Source organism: Arachis duranensis, chromosome 9 (genome assembly GCF_000817695.3).
Source record: "Arachis duranensis cultivar V14167 chromosome 9, aradu.V14167.gnm2.J7QH, whole genome shotgun sequence".
Taxonomy (NCBI): domain Eukaryota; kingdom Viridiplantae; phylum Streptophyta; class Magnoliopsida; order Fabales; family Fabaceae; genus Arachis; species Arachis duranensis.
In genome coordinates this window covers 98,135,894-98,148,478 of record NC_029780.3, presented here as the reverse complement: position 1 = coordinate 98,148,478, position 12,585 = coordinate 98,135,894, and the positions used below count along the sequence as shown (strand labels likewise).

At 33.7% G+C, this 12,585-nt stretch overlaps 1 long non-coding RNA gene and 1 pseudogene across 1 annotated transcript; one reads left to right on the top strand and one right to left on the bottom strand.

Annotated features, from left to right (window-relative positions):
- The first annotated feature begins 6,262 nt into the window (after positions 1-6,262).
- LOC110275746 (uncharacterized) lies at positions 6,263-6,805 on the top strand. Its single transcript, XR_008002365.1, has 3 exons — positions 6,263-6,323; positions 6,419-6,524; positions 6,624-6,805. It is a non-coding gene; the product is annotated as an uncharacterized LOC110275746 (long non-coding RNA).
- Positions 6,806-9,277: 2,472 nt separating this feature from the next.
- On the bottom strand, positions 9,278-11,453 carry LOC107466327 (uncharacterized; annotated as a pseudogene).
- Between the last annotated feature and the right edge of the window lie 1,132 nt (positions 11,454-12,585).

The following is a 12,585-nucleotide window of genomic DNA, read 5'->3' as shown; positions in this document are numbered from 1 at the left end:
AATCAAAAACAGATAATTGAATCTCGAAACTTTAATTTCAAACTTATTTTAAGAATAGAAAGGAAGAGGAAGAGGGGAAAAATGCACAAGTTTGTTCTATTATTTTGATTCAGAGAAACGCTAATATCGATCTGAGCTGGAGAGAAACATGAAACTAGCTACATTTTTCAAATCCAAAATCGAACCGCGTCTGAATTTTTTTAAGATCACGATGCACAACACTCTGCAGATGGCAAAAATACAACAACATTTAATATTTGTCTCAAGATAGCCTTTGCATCTTCCTTAGTGTATTTTCCACCCCTGTGTACATAGAGAGATATCTATTAGCCATGAAACACAATTTTTTGTCTCTTCAACTCAATTCTATGTATACAAAATTTCCATCATCAGAAATCAAATATTGGAAACTCACAAGAATTTATACACACATAGAGGAAGAAGAAAGAAAGAAAGACAAATACCTTGATAGGATTCTGTCTAATAGCTCCCCTCCTTCACACAATCTGCAGGATGCAAACAGATTAAGAGGAGAAAAAAACATTATTCATGAAATGTCTAAAGACACAAAACTTGTGAATCTACATTACATAGTCTTCATTCTTATGTTCGAAACTAGCACTTTCACTATCTTCACCGTCAAAATCTTCGTTATTATTGATGAACTCATCATTGAGCAAAGTATCCATTGGACAATTTATATCTTCTACGTTTACTTCTTCCATTGGAGCATTTGCATCAAGCAATGAAATAATGTCATCCTCCAAAACAACACTTTGCGCTCTTAATTCAGATACACTTTCTTGATAAAAAGAATTGGATTTTCCATCTGGATCATGCAAAGTTTCATTCACAAAGAGTTTGGCTCTAACTTTACAAGCCTCCCACCATTCCCCCACTAGACTTATACCCACTATGTGGGTATACTTGTTGTGCTTGTTCAGCCAAAACAAATAGCTCGTTTGATTGTAGTCTTGATTTATACTTTATGTCAACTAACCCATATCTCTCGTCAACTTTTACTCCATTAATTGGGTCAAACCAACAGCATCAAAAGATAAATACAGTATTTTCATAGTCCAAGTATGAGAGTTTCAATATCTCCACAAGAATGCCGTAGTAGTCTAAGTTATTTTTCCATAAATATTTCCTTTAATGTATACCCCACTATTCATAGTAGCTCTATTTTTGTCATGATCCTTAGTATGAAATCTATATCCATTAACTTTTAAGCCATTGTACGAAGTGACAGACTTGGAAGGACCATGAGCTATCTATTGAATCATTCTACTTTCAATGTGACCTGTATCTACCTACAAATGAATACAATAACAATTGAAAGTTATACATTATTGCTTTAAAAGTAATTTTAATGTTATAAATATTTAATTTCAAAAATCACTCACTTGATTCTTTATCCATCTGCTGAAGTCCTTATTGCGAGCATTTAGTATTTCACCATCTGAGATATCTGGATCTAATTCTTTCAGTGAATCCTCAAATTGTTTAATAAATAAAGTAATTAATATAACATTCAATTTAATTGTAAAATTAGTGTACATATAATATGAATATAAAAACTAGTTCTGACTTACTAAAGATAAGGTTCTATTTCTTCGCAGTTGACAAGAATGTATGTGTAGGTGATATGAAACTCTTCATCAGTTAAGTATTTCTTTGAACCTCGCCCGATAGAAAGGCATGTGTATCTAAAAATAGACAAGTGATTTTTGTCCATATTTGAACCACCATCATCCTTCATCCTTCCTAGGAACTTGAGTCCACCTTGTTTGTACTGTTGACTCAAAATATATAAAAGTAAAATTTGAAATTTCTTCCAAAATATATGCTTTGCAAATAGATCTTTCAACTCTTGCCTTATTTCGAACTTTTTGTTTTAAATATAGCATACACCTTTCAAATAGATACATCCATCGATACTGCATAAGTCCTCCAACCTTAGCTTCATAGGGGATGTGGATAATTAAATGCTCCAAGAAAGCTGGCATAAAAATTTTTTCTAACTTACAAACGATTTCAATAATGGAAATCTCTGCCTTCTCTACAGCATCAGGGTGCATTTCAGTAACACAAATTTCTTTAAAGAACAAGCTGAGCTCTGTTAGCACTCTCCATATGGATTTTGGCAACACGTCTCGAAATGCCAATGGAATTAGTCTTTCCATGAAAACATGACTGTCGTGACTCTTCATTCCATATATCTTTCCATCCGCTAGATTAACACATGGTGAAATTTTTTATGCCTAACCATCAGAAAATTTTAATTACTTTATTCACTCACATACTATCCTCCTTGGTTGAGAATTTAAGGCATATGTGGCTTTTGGTTTTTTGCACTTTCCATTCTCGAATACCAACTCCAAGTTAGGGCATTTACATATTAGCTTCAAATATTCTCTTGCATTCGTGATGTCTTTTGTCTTGCCCTTTATCTCCATAACAGTGTTAAAGATGTTGTCAAAAATATTTTTTTTCAATGTGCATAATGTTTAAATTGTGTCTTATCAAATTAGTTGACCAATAAGGCAACTCATAAAATATACTTTTCCTCACCCAAATATGAATGCTACCAAAGTCATCCTTTTTTCCTCTCGGATTAGCCTCAAAGTTAGCTTCCTCGAGTTTTTCCAACTCATTTAAGATTTCAACTCCACTCATTCGTTTCGGTGGAAAAGAGTTGTCCACGATTGACTTTTCAAAAGAGTACCAATCACGACAAAATGGATGATCAGCGGGCAAGTACTGTCGATGATAATTAAACTAACAGGATTTAGCGTCGAGTTGTAGTCAAAACGATTTAGTGTTCTTTATACAAAGAAATTCGACCGTGAGTGCTCCAACCATACAACATTCCATAAGCCAGAAAATCACTTATAGTCCACAATAATTCTGCCTTCATGTTAAAATTTTTCTTTTTCCATGCATCATAAGTAGTAACACCATTATCCCACAAAACCTTTAACTCATCAATCAGTGGTCTAATATAAACATCTAATCTTCTTCCGGGAGACTCGGTCCAGGGATCAAAAGACCGAGTAATATGTACTCTCTTCTCATCCACATACTTGGAGGAAGATTGTAGGGTGTGACAAACACAGGCTAACATGAGTAAATGGATTAAAACCATCACTGCAAAGTCCAAGCCTAACATTTCTAGATTCTTGGGCAAATAGTTCATGGGTGGCATCAAATTGTTTCCAAGCATCAGCATCAGCCGGATACGTGATCACCGATTTATCTTTGCGTACTCCATCTACATGCCACTTAATATATTGCACAGTAGTTTTAGACATAAACAAACGTTGATGCCTTGGAGTACTAGGAAAATATCTCAATAATGAGTATGGCACATCCCTGCTGCTATTAGCTGTATCCCCTGTCTTTGGCTTAAATCGTGGGTGTCCACACATTGTGTAGGCTACATAACTAGTCTTGTCACTTGTTTTTTTATAATATAGCATGCAGTAATTAGGACAAGCATCAATTTTTTCATAACCTAATCCCAATTCTTGAATCATTGTCTTTGATTGGTAGAAATCTTCTAGCAACTTCTCTGATTCTGGGAGCATGCTCTTTATTATGGCAACCATTTGAGTATAACAGCTCTCACTCATGTTGAATTCTGATTTTAAGTTCACTAGCTGGGTTACAGCTGATAATATTGTATGCTTGGTGCAGCCATCCCACAAAGGTTCGTCAGCACTCCTCAGCAACTTATAAAATTTCGACGCTAATGGATTTGGATCCTCTTCTAAACCTTCCACTACATTTAAGTTATCACCTGCAACATCAATAACCATGTCTACATATGGGTTTGTATTCTCCTCTTCATGCTCTTGGGTAACATTTGTTGCGTTCTGTTCAACCTATCTTTCCTCACCGTGAGTAGTCCAGTTTATATAATCCTCCATAAACCCACGATCACACAAATGCTTTTCAACCCAAAATATTTCATCCCTAATTCAATTCTTACATTTTGTGCATGGACAAATAATGCAACCTAAATTATCAATGAATGTCGGGTTTCTTTCTACAAAATCTATGAATTTTACAATACCATTCTTGCATTCTTCACTTAGATGACCAGTGCAATCTTGTCTTCGTGACATCCAACTCCTATCGCTAAATTTTATTAATATATTTTTATTCACAATCACACTAAATAACCCCTTATACAATGTATAAAGTAACAAACTTAATACATTCAATTTGAAAATAAAGATATAAATTATAAAAAGATAATACACAAAGCTTGAAGGAAATAATAATAAACAATTTGAAGCATTAGAAACACCAAAAACAATTGGGTATCATTAATCTCATGTTAAGAACTTCAAATAATGAGGTTAAAAGTATGGAGATATACCGAGTTCAATAAAAAATATCAATTATATCTTTTACTACAATAAGAACCTAAGAGATTGACAGAACTACCATTATAGCAAGAAAATAGAAACTTAAAATTCATGAAAATATGAAGCAAGACTGCATAAAACTCAAGTTCAATCACTAACAAATTCTTCCAGCAATGAACAAATTTAAGTGATCATTTCAGATAAGCAACACTTCAAGGTTCCAACAACAAATTTCAGCAACACATTCAACTTTCAGCAACAAATTTAACTTTCAACAAAAAAATCAAAGTGTATTCAAGTTCAATCAGTAACAAATTCATTCAGCAATGAACAAATTTAAGTGATCATATCAGAATAGCAACAAATTCAAGGTTTTAGCAACAAATTTCAGTAAACATTCAACTTTTAGCAACAAATTCAACCTTCAACAACAAAATCAAAGAGCATTCAAGTTCAATTAGTAACAAATTCTTTCAATAATGAACAAATTTAAGTGATCATTTCGAAATAGCAACAAATTTAAGGTTCCAATAACAAATTTCAGCAACACATTCAACTTTCAACAACAAAATCAAAGTGCATTCAAGTTCAATCAGTAACAAATTCTTTCAGTAATAAACAAATTTAAGTGACCATTTCAGAACAGTAACAAATTCAAGGATTCAGTAACAAATTTCAGCAATACATTCAACTTTTAACAACAAATTCAACTTTCAACAACAAAATAAAAGTGCATTCAAGTTCAATCAGTAACAAATTCTTTCATTAATTAACAAATTTAAGTAATCATTTCAAAACAACAACAAATTCAAGGTTCTAGTAACAAATTTCAACAACACATTCAACTTTCAGCAACAAATTCAACTTTCAACAACAAAATCAAAGTGCATTGATGAATTACAGCAACAAAACTAAAATAGAAAGAAAAGGAAAATTAATTGGAACTCACCGAATTGGGTTGCACGCAGGAAACTGACGGTGAGGCTTAAAGTAAAAAGATAAACGAAGACCAGCCCACGGAGACTTGCTACCTCTGTTGCCAGCGACGACGAGCGTAGGAAAGGCACGCTTCTAAGTACGAGAGGATGACAAGATAGAGAGCGACCCTGGAACCTGCTGCTTCTTCCACGATGACGACAATAAGGAAGAAGGTGTGCGATTGGGTTCGAGACGGTGACGGTGAAGAAAGCTGGCCAACTGGCCTGACGACCGAAGCAAGAAGACGACCACGAGCGTAGGAAGGCGGCGACTGAGCTTGAGACAGTGAGAACACAGAGCGCGATGACCTTGAGTTTAAAATGGTGATTGCCAAACCAAAAGAGATGTGAGACACCAAAAACGAGAGTGGCATGAGAGAGCTTGAGGGAGAGAGTGGCGAGAAGGAGACCTAGGGAAGAGAGATGTTGAGGTTCAGGGTTGGTGCTTGTTCAGCTCAGAAGGGGAACTTGGATTGGAACTTGGAACGATGCCATTTCTAAATTTTTTAAAAATATTTTTAGGAAATTAACTTTTATGCTTTTTAAATAATAAATTTGAGCCATGGATTCCTTGCTCCCACATTTTTGTAGGAGTATGATTAACCTACAACAAAATAATTACTAAATGTACCCCATTTTTTTGAAAAATTTATTAATTACATTTTGACCCTCAAATTATTAGTTTTTAACTTTTCTTCCTTTCTCTTTTTTTCGTACGAGAAACTGAGAGAGATTACTGATCCTTGGAGAGCATCAACTAGGTTGAAGCCTTTTTTTCCTTCCCTAACTCTGCCCTCACTCTCCCCTCTCCTTAGAGTTCTTGGAAAACCCTAACTCTGGCATCCCCTTTCTTTTTTATTTCAGATTCAAGGGCATTCAGAGAAGAGAAGCAGTTAGGGTTTTCATCCACTCCCACACTCAATAAGATAAGAGGTTTCTGCGGCCCTAAATCGCTCAACTGGTTCATCAGGTATACATTTTTTCTAGTCGTAAATTTTGTCTTTCTACCCGTATCATTCATTAATTCATTAGCTCTAAGACCAAGTTGAATTGATTTAATCACAGGAACACGTGACCATGATTTACCAGATGATAAATCCAAATGGGAATGCGTGAGGAAAGGGGTTTGCTACATTTGCTGCGAAAGCAATATTGATTCTCTCTTGTACAGGTAAACTATTCAGTATCATTTTGATACATCAGCAGCCAATTTCGCTCTCGAATTTAATCTCTTAACAAGCATTTTATTTTTTGGTTTTTTTCCTTGCAGATGTGGGCACATGTGCACATGTTCTAACTGTGCTAATGATTTGCACCGAATTGGAAGGAAGTGTCCAATGTGTCAAGCACCAGTTGTTGAAGTAATTCGTGCTTATTCCATACTATAGCTTAGACATTAAAAATGGGTTACATATAGCCAAAATTACAGAATCTGCACAAGTTTTTATTTCCTGGAGATTTCCAGATACCTTAATTTTAAGTTGATGTCATTCTCCGTCCTTTTGCTTCTTGATGTGATTACCTATATTTATGTCAACTTGTTAAGTGCAACAATGGAACAATTGATGGAAATTTTTTGAGGGCCATGTTTCTGAAATAAATAAAGTAAATATCGGTTTTGATTTTGAGTGATTGGATTTTCTTCACTTGTTTTCAAATTTTATAGTACTTATGATGTAAAGTTGCATTTTCCATTGGTAGTGTGTATATCGTGGAGGTTTCTTGATGAGCAGAGTTACTAATTTCATTTTCTTTGGGTTGAGGAGTTACTTCTTGAACTGGAATAATCCTCACATTTTCTTCTCCTACAACCTCGTTACCTGTCTGAATATCTTTGTTGTTCTTTCTTGTTCTTTTGCTGCTGCTGCCCACAATCGAAACTTAAACACTTTCTTCTACATATATTAGATAACGTTATCTTCCATGTGAAAATTTTGGTATATCTAGATTAATGCATCTTGGTACACATTTTATCGTTGTGATTAGATTTCTTGGAGAGCTATTATCCTTGTGATTTTATTGGTGTTGTGGTTTGATGATTGATGCGCTTTCTCTGCTTTTTGGCGTTCGATTAGGAATTTGCTTTTTTCCTCAATAGTCAAGAAATTTAATTATGCTTGCCATAAAAACTTAGAAATCTATTCAGTATTTTCATTGAAAATAATTTTATTTGTATATGTTATTGCTTCAATTGATCAAATGCACCAGCTCTGAATGTATCTGCACATACAAGTGCTAGCTTCCAGCCTTTCTTCTGATGATAATACGCATACTTTGTACAAGTTGTAGTTTTTTTAGATCCTGAATTCATTTAAGAATCATACAGGTATCAGTGCCATATTGCTTAGGAGTTAGGAATATGCGTAAACCAAATGTGTAAGGATGGCTAATTCACCTCCCAAGTTCCCAGTACCATTTGTGCCAAGTTGAACATAAAAACACATCATAAATAGTCAGAACTTTCAGCTCATTTAATAAGTTTTTTCTTTGATATATTTAAAGTCTCTTCTGCCTTATGAGTTTTTCATATTAGAAGAAATAGTGGGAGATGAAAAACTGGTAAGAAAAAACAAATGAAGAATGGGTTATTTAACTGTAAATTTTTATAGTTATATTTTCTGTGCTCCTATGAATGCACTTCATGCTCAATTTTATATTGGCAGCAGGGTCATTTTTATTGTTATATTTTAATCTCTCTTATCTATTCTCTCATTTCTGGATTCTTTTTCTTGTAATGTTTCATGTGTTCAGTCTTAATTGGAGCTTGATCATTATTTGTATCCCGGATAAAGGTGATGAATCAGGGCCAATCATACTTCATCTGGATTCTTTGAGTCTTCAATCTAGCAGATCACTATCTGATAACATCAAAAGGTTAGGATGAAGTAGCACTTGATTTATTGTATACCATATATGTGACATATCTAATTCATTTCTGCTCTGGTTATTAGTTCTTAAACATATCACATCTTCCATATCTTGTGACTTCACTACCATCCTATGTTACAAGTAGGTGTTTTTCTTATGTTCTTGTAATTTGTAAGCATATATGTAGATTAATGTAAAATTGGCATCACCATTATTTTATATTATTCATTCAACTTGGCCCAGTATTTTTAAAATAATTTTTCCAACAAACTTCTAATTAGAATTATATTGTTGGTGCTCTAAGCAGATTAACGATTCCACACGAATGAGACTTGCCGTGGATCTGGTTTTAGAGGAGTACAACGATTTGTGTCTCGTAATACAAGAAAATGCTTGGCAATATAGGACCAAGGTGGAAGCAGAGCATGAAGACATTTGGGAATGAAAAATTATCTTTTTAGATATTTTTAATATTTTCTTTGAAAGACAAAGTACTAAGTTATGTTTCATTTGTTTTTACACTAATTTATCCTTCTATGTTTTACAATTCTATATTACTAATTCCCTTTATATTATCGGTTACAAAAAATTAATTATTCACTCAACCACTATATATTTATATATTAATTTATATATTTTTTATATATATTAATTTATACAATTTTTTTTAACTAAATAATTGATTACCAGTATACCTTGGCTTGATTTTAAAAAAAATGGAAATTCAAATTGCCAAAACTTGATGGTAGACATGCTAAACAATTATTGATATTTTATAAATTTAATTGTGGTAAAGTCAGATTATATCTTGGAAAAATAAATAAAAAATGTTCACGTTACATGCAATTATGCAAAGGTGACCTACATTGTTCAAAAGTCAAAACTAACATGCTATAAAATTACAAGTAAAATGTTCTTATTTCTTCTTCCAAGACACTAACCCCAACCCTGAAAGACGCTTTACCATTACTTAACATCTTTTGTAGAATGTTGGGGGTAAGGAACAATGTGATAAAGGTTTTTTTAAACTTATACAAAAATTGTGCTTTTTGGCAATATTAATAACAATAATCAGCACGCACAATAAAACACAGAATTTCCAAAGCATTTTGCTTTATTTGCAATTTTTCTTACACCTGTTTCATTATGGGGGAATCCTCCATTAAGAGGAGATAGGTGGATTCTGTCCATGATGTTAATTTTAGGGGCATCAAGAATTGCCTTGGGCAATGTTAATGCATATTGCATACCCCAAATTGAAAGTGGCCTCATGTAGATGAGAGACCTGTAGTGTCCATCCATTGTCCATGCCTCTGGTGTCTGGAACCAGTACCTGCATTATGCCAAACCAGGTGAATTAGTTCATTTCATTTCTTTAGACAAAAGAGAAGAAGTTGCTTCACCCCAATTTGAGAGACTAATCAAATGTATGATTTGATGAATTCAACTAATTATCAATTTAAACAGCAAGAATGAAGCCACAGAATTATAAGTTTGGTGGAAACTTTTTGTACACAAGATGTATGACAAACACCACCACACTTTCAACCTCTAGTAGATGTTGTGACATAAAGTTAAGAACTCAAATTCAATACTTGATGACAGACGTATTTACCAAAATGCTATTATTAACAATGATGAGAGAAAAAACAAGGGTTCACTTATTTGTTGTGCTATAAATATTTTAAAATTGGATACATTAATCACGTCTTTGTAGATCTGAGTTTGGGATAAAATTAGTTTAAGGGAGTAATTTTTAACTGCACATCCAATAATCCTAACCCTATTACGGTAAACGAGATGCAAGAAAAAATGAGAATGCTGGAAAATCACACACAATTATAGAGGACAGATGACAAGAAAGTTTACCCGTATCCATCTTCTGACCAGCTTGCTTGAAATATACCCTCGGCAGTTGTGAATGCCTCCTCTTCCATTCCTGTAAGGATCATCGTAGAAGCAACACCGTAGGTCACACCTGTCCAAATTTTGCGAGACTGCATGCAGGTCTCAACATCATAGGTGCTATCTATTGTACGCCCAGCATCTGCACCTTGTCTACGACTTACTTTGGCTTCAATCACTTTGACTTCTATATTTCCAATTCTTTTACCTGATCCTAGCTTTTATTCCTCATATTTGAAGATGGAAAAGGCGAGTCTGGAAGACAGATCAAAGAGTCTTCATTTATTAGACTAATCTGACAATAGCAAGATCCACCAAAAAGCTAGAATTTATGCAGGTTATTCAATCACAAAACAATATACTTAAATGAATACATACCAATCCCAATTGTTCCTCCAACAACAAGAAAGTAGAGTTCATTAAACAATGTGAACTTGTACCTGTAAATGAAAATTTAGTTATATTATCTAAACCAACAGAAGCTTCAAAAGTAAGAGTTGATCAAATGGAGAACAATCTGATAAATATGGGGGGAGGATGATCTAGAAAAGATTGAGAGAAACCTTTCTTAATTAAAATAAATAACAAAAATTTACAGATAGAAGAGCTAGTCATGAACTAGCAAAGAAAAAAAAGAAAAGTTCTGTTTTATGTTTTTTGCACATACTGCAGAGGCTCTAAGCTAATATAAACCTGGCAATTATCCATAACAAATAAATACACAAGTTGATGCTTAAAAATTAAAATGTCTTCATGCTTAAACAGAGAATTACCATTCTGGTAGTGACTCATCTTGAAGGATTTTGCCATTTCTCAATGTCTTCTTCCCATCATTTATATTCTGTTTGGAATTTAAAACATAACAAAGTTTGTAAATATTACTGACAGAATCTAAAACCACTTAGAAACATTAATTTAGAAGCATTCATATCTTTTATCCCTTTTACGGTGTGTGAAGATCATAACATATAATACTAATGCAGATAAACCATAGTAAGGAAGAATATCAACTTCAATCCAATTAGATAACATATGAGTTAATGCATCATGGGCCAAGTCCTTTGCAGCTCTCTCAGAAGTCCCATAAAATTTTGTGTATCTCCTGCAGAGTAAAAGAATTGAAATTATTCAAACAAAAGCGCACCACAAAAAAAATGGTCGGCATACTACGTCTTGCTAGACATTTACTATATACAATATTCTTACATAATTTTGATTACCTATGAAAAGTGCTGCCTTTTGAGAACTTTACTTTTGGAGATGACCATGCAAAACTAAATGCCACAGTGCATTTTTCATGGGGTTCCACTAGATTTCCCTCCAAACAAAATCACTAGAATCTTCTCTCATTTTCTATTTTTTCCTATAGAGATTTACAGAAAGATTACAGAACAAGTCCATAGAAATTTTCAACGAAGATTTTGAATATAAGGACTTGTTAAGATTCTTAGACATGTTAAATCAGCTCAAATCCCTTCCTACTCTAGCAGTATTCTACTAATTCAATATACAAACAACAAACACAATCTATTTACACAGCAAAGGGAAAAGCTGTGATCCTATCAAATTAATTCATGCAATTTAATTAAGTCCTAACCAATCAAAAAGTGAACCACAATGAGGAAGAAACTTACAGCAGGATCCGTTGAAATGAAGAGTTCAACACTGAGAGATTTTAAAGTATGTAGTTCTGTACCTTTTCATCTTTCCTAAAACTGGGTTATGCAATGGTTCAAAATTAGAGCACATCCAAAACTAAGGGTTCGGTTTGAAAAAAAACAGAAGAAAACTCGGAAGTTGTTTGACAGAACACAACAGAACAAAATAGAAGAAAGTCAGATGCGACGGCAGAAACAATCTCAGGAGAAAACTCAGAACTCTATTTCGTAAGGAGATTTATTCAGTCTCGTTGATGCTCTCCAAGAACTCTAATCTCTCTCAGTTTCTCGTCTTGTGCGGCGGCGGCGGTGTCTTGCGCGGTGGTGGTATGTTGCGCGGCGGCGGGCGCAGGTTGCGGCAGCGAGGGGAAGAGGAAGATATTGAGATTTGCAGTAGGGGAAGTGGAAGAGAGGGAGACAGTGATTGAAAATCCTAGCAGAAATTGATAAAGAGAGGAAACCCTAATAGACCTTTCTTCTCTAAATGCCTTTGAATCTGGAAATGAAAGAGAAAGGAGACAAAGTTAAAAACCAATAATTTGAGGGGTCAAAATCTAATTAGTAAATTTTTCAAAAAAAAAAGGGGTACATTTTATAATTATTTTTATGAAGGTTAATGATAAACCTACAAGAATGTGGGAGCAAGGAATCCATGGCCATAAATTTGAGATAAAAAAATATAAATTTTGTAAATAATAAATTATTAATAAATAAAAACTAAAAAAGTAACCAAAAAATAATTTTATAAGTTATTTTATTTTTTTAATGTATAGAATAATAAAATTTGAATAAATTTAAGTA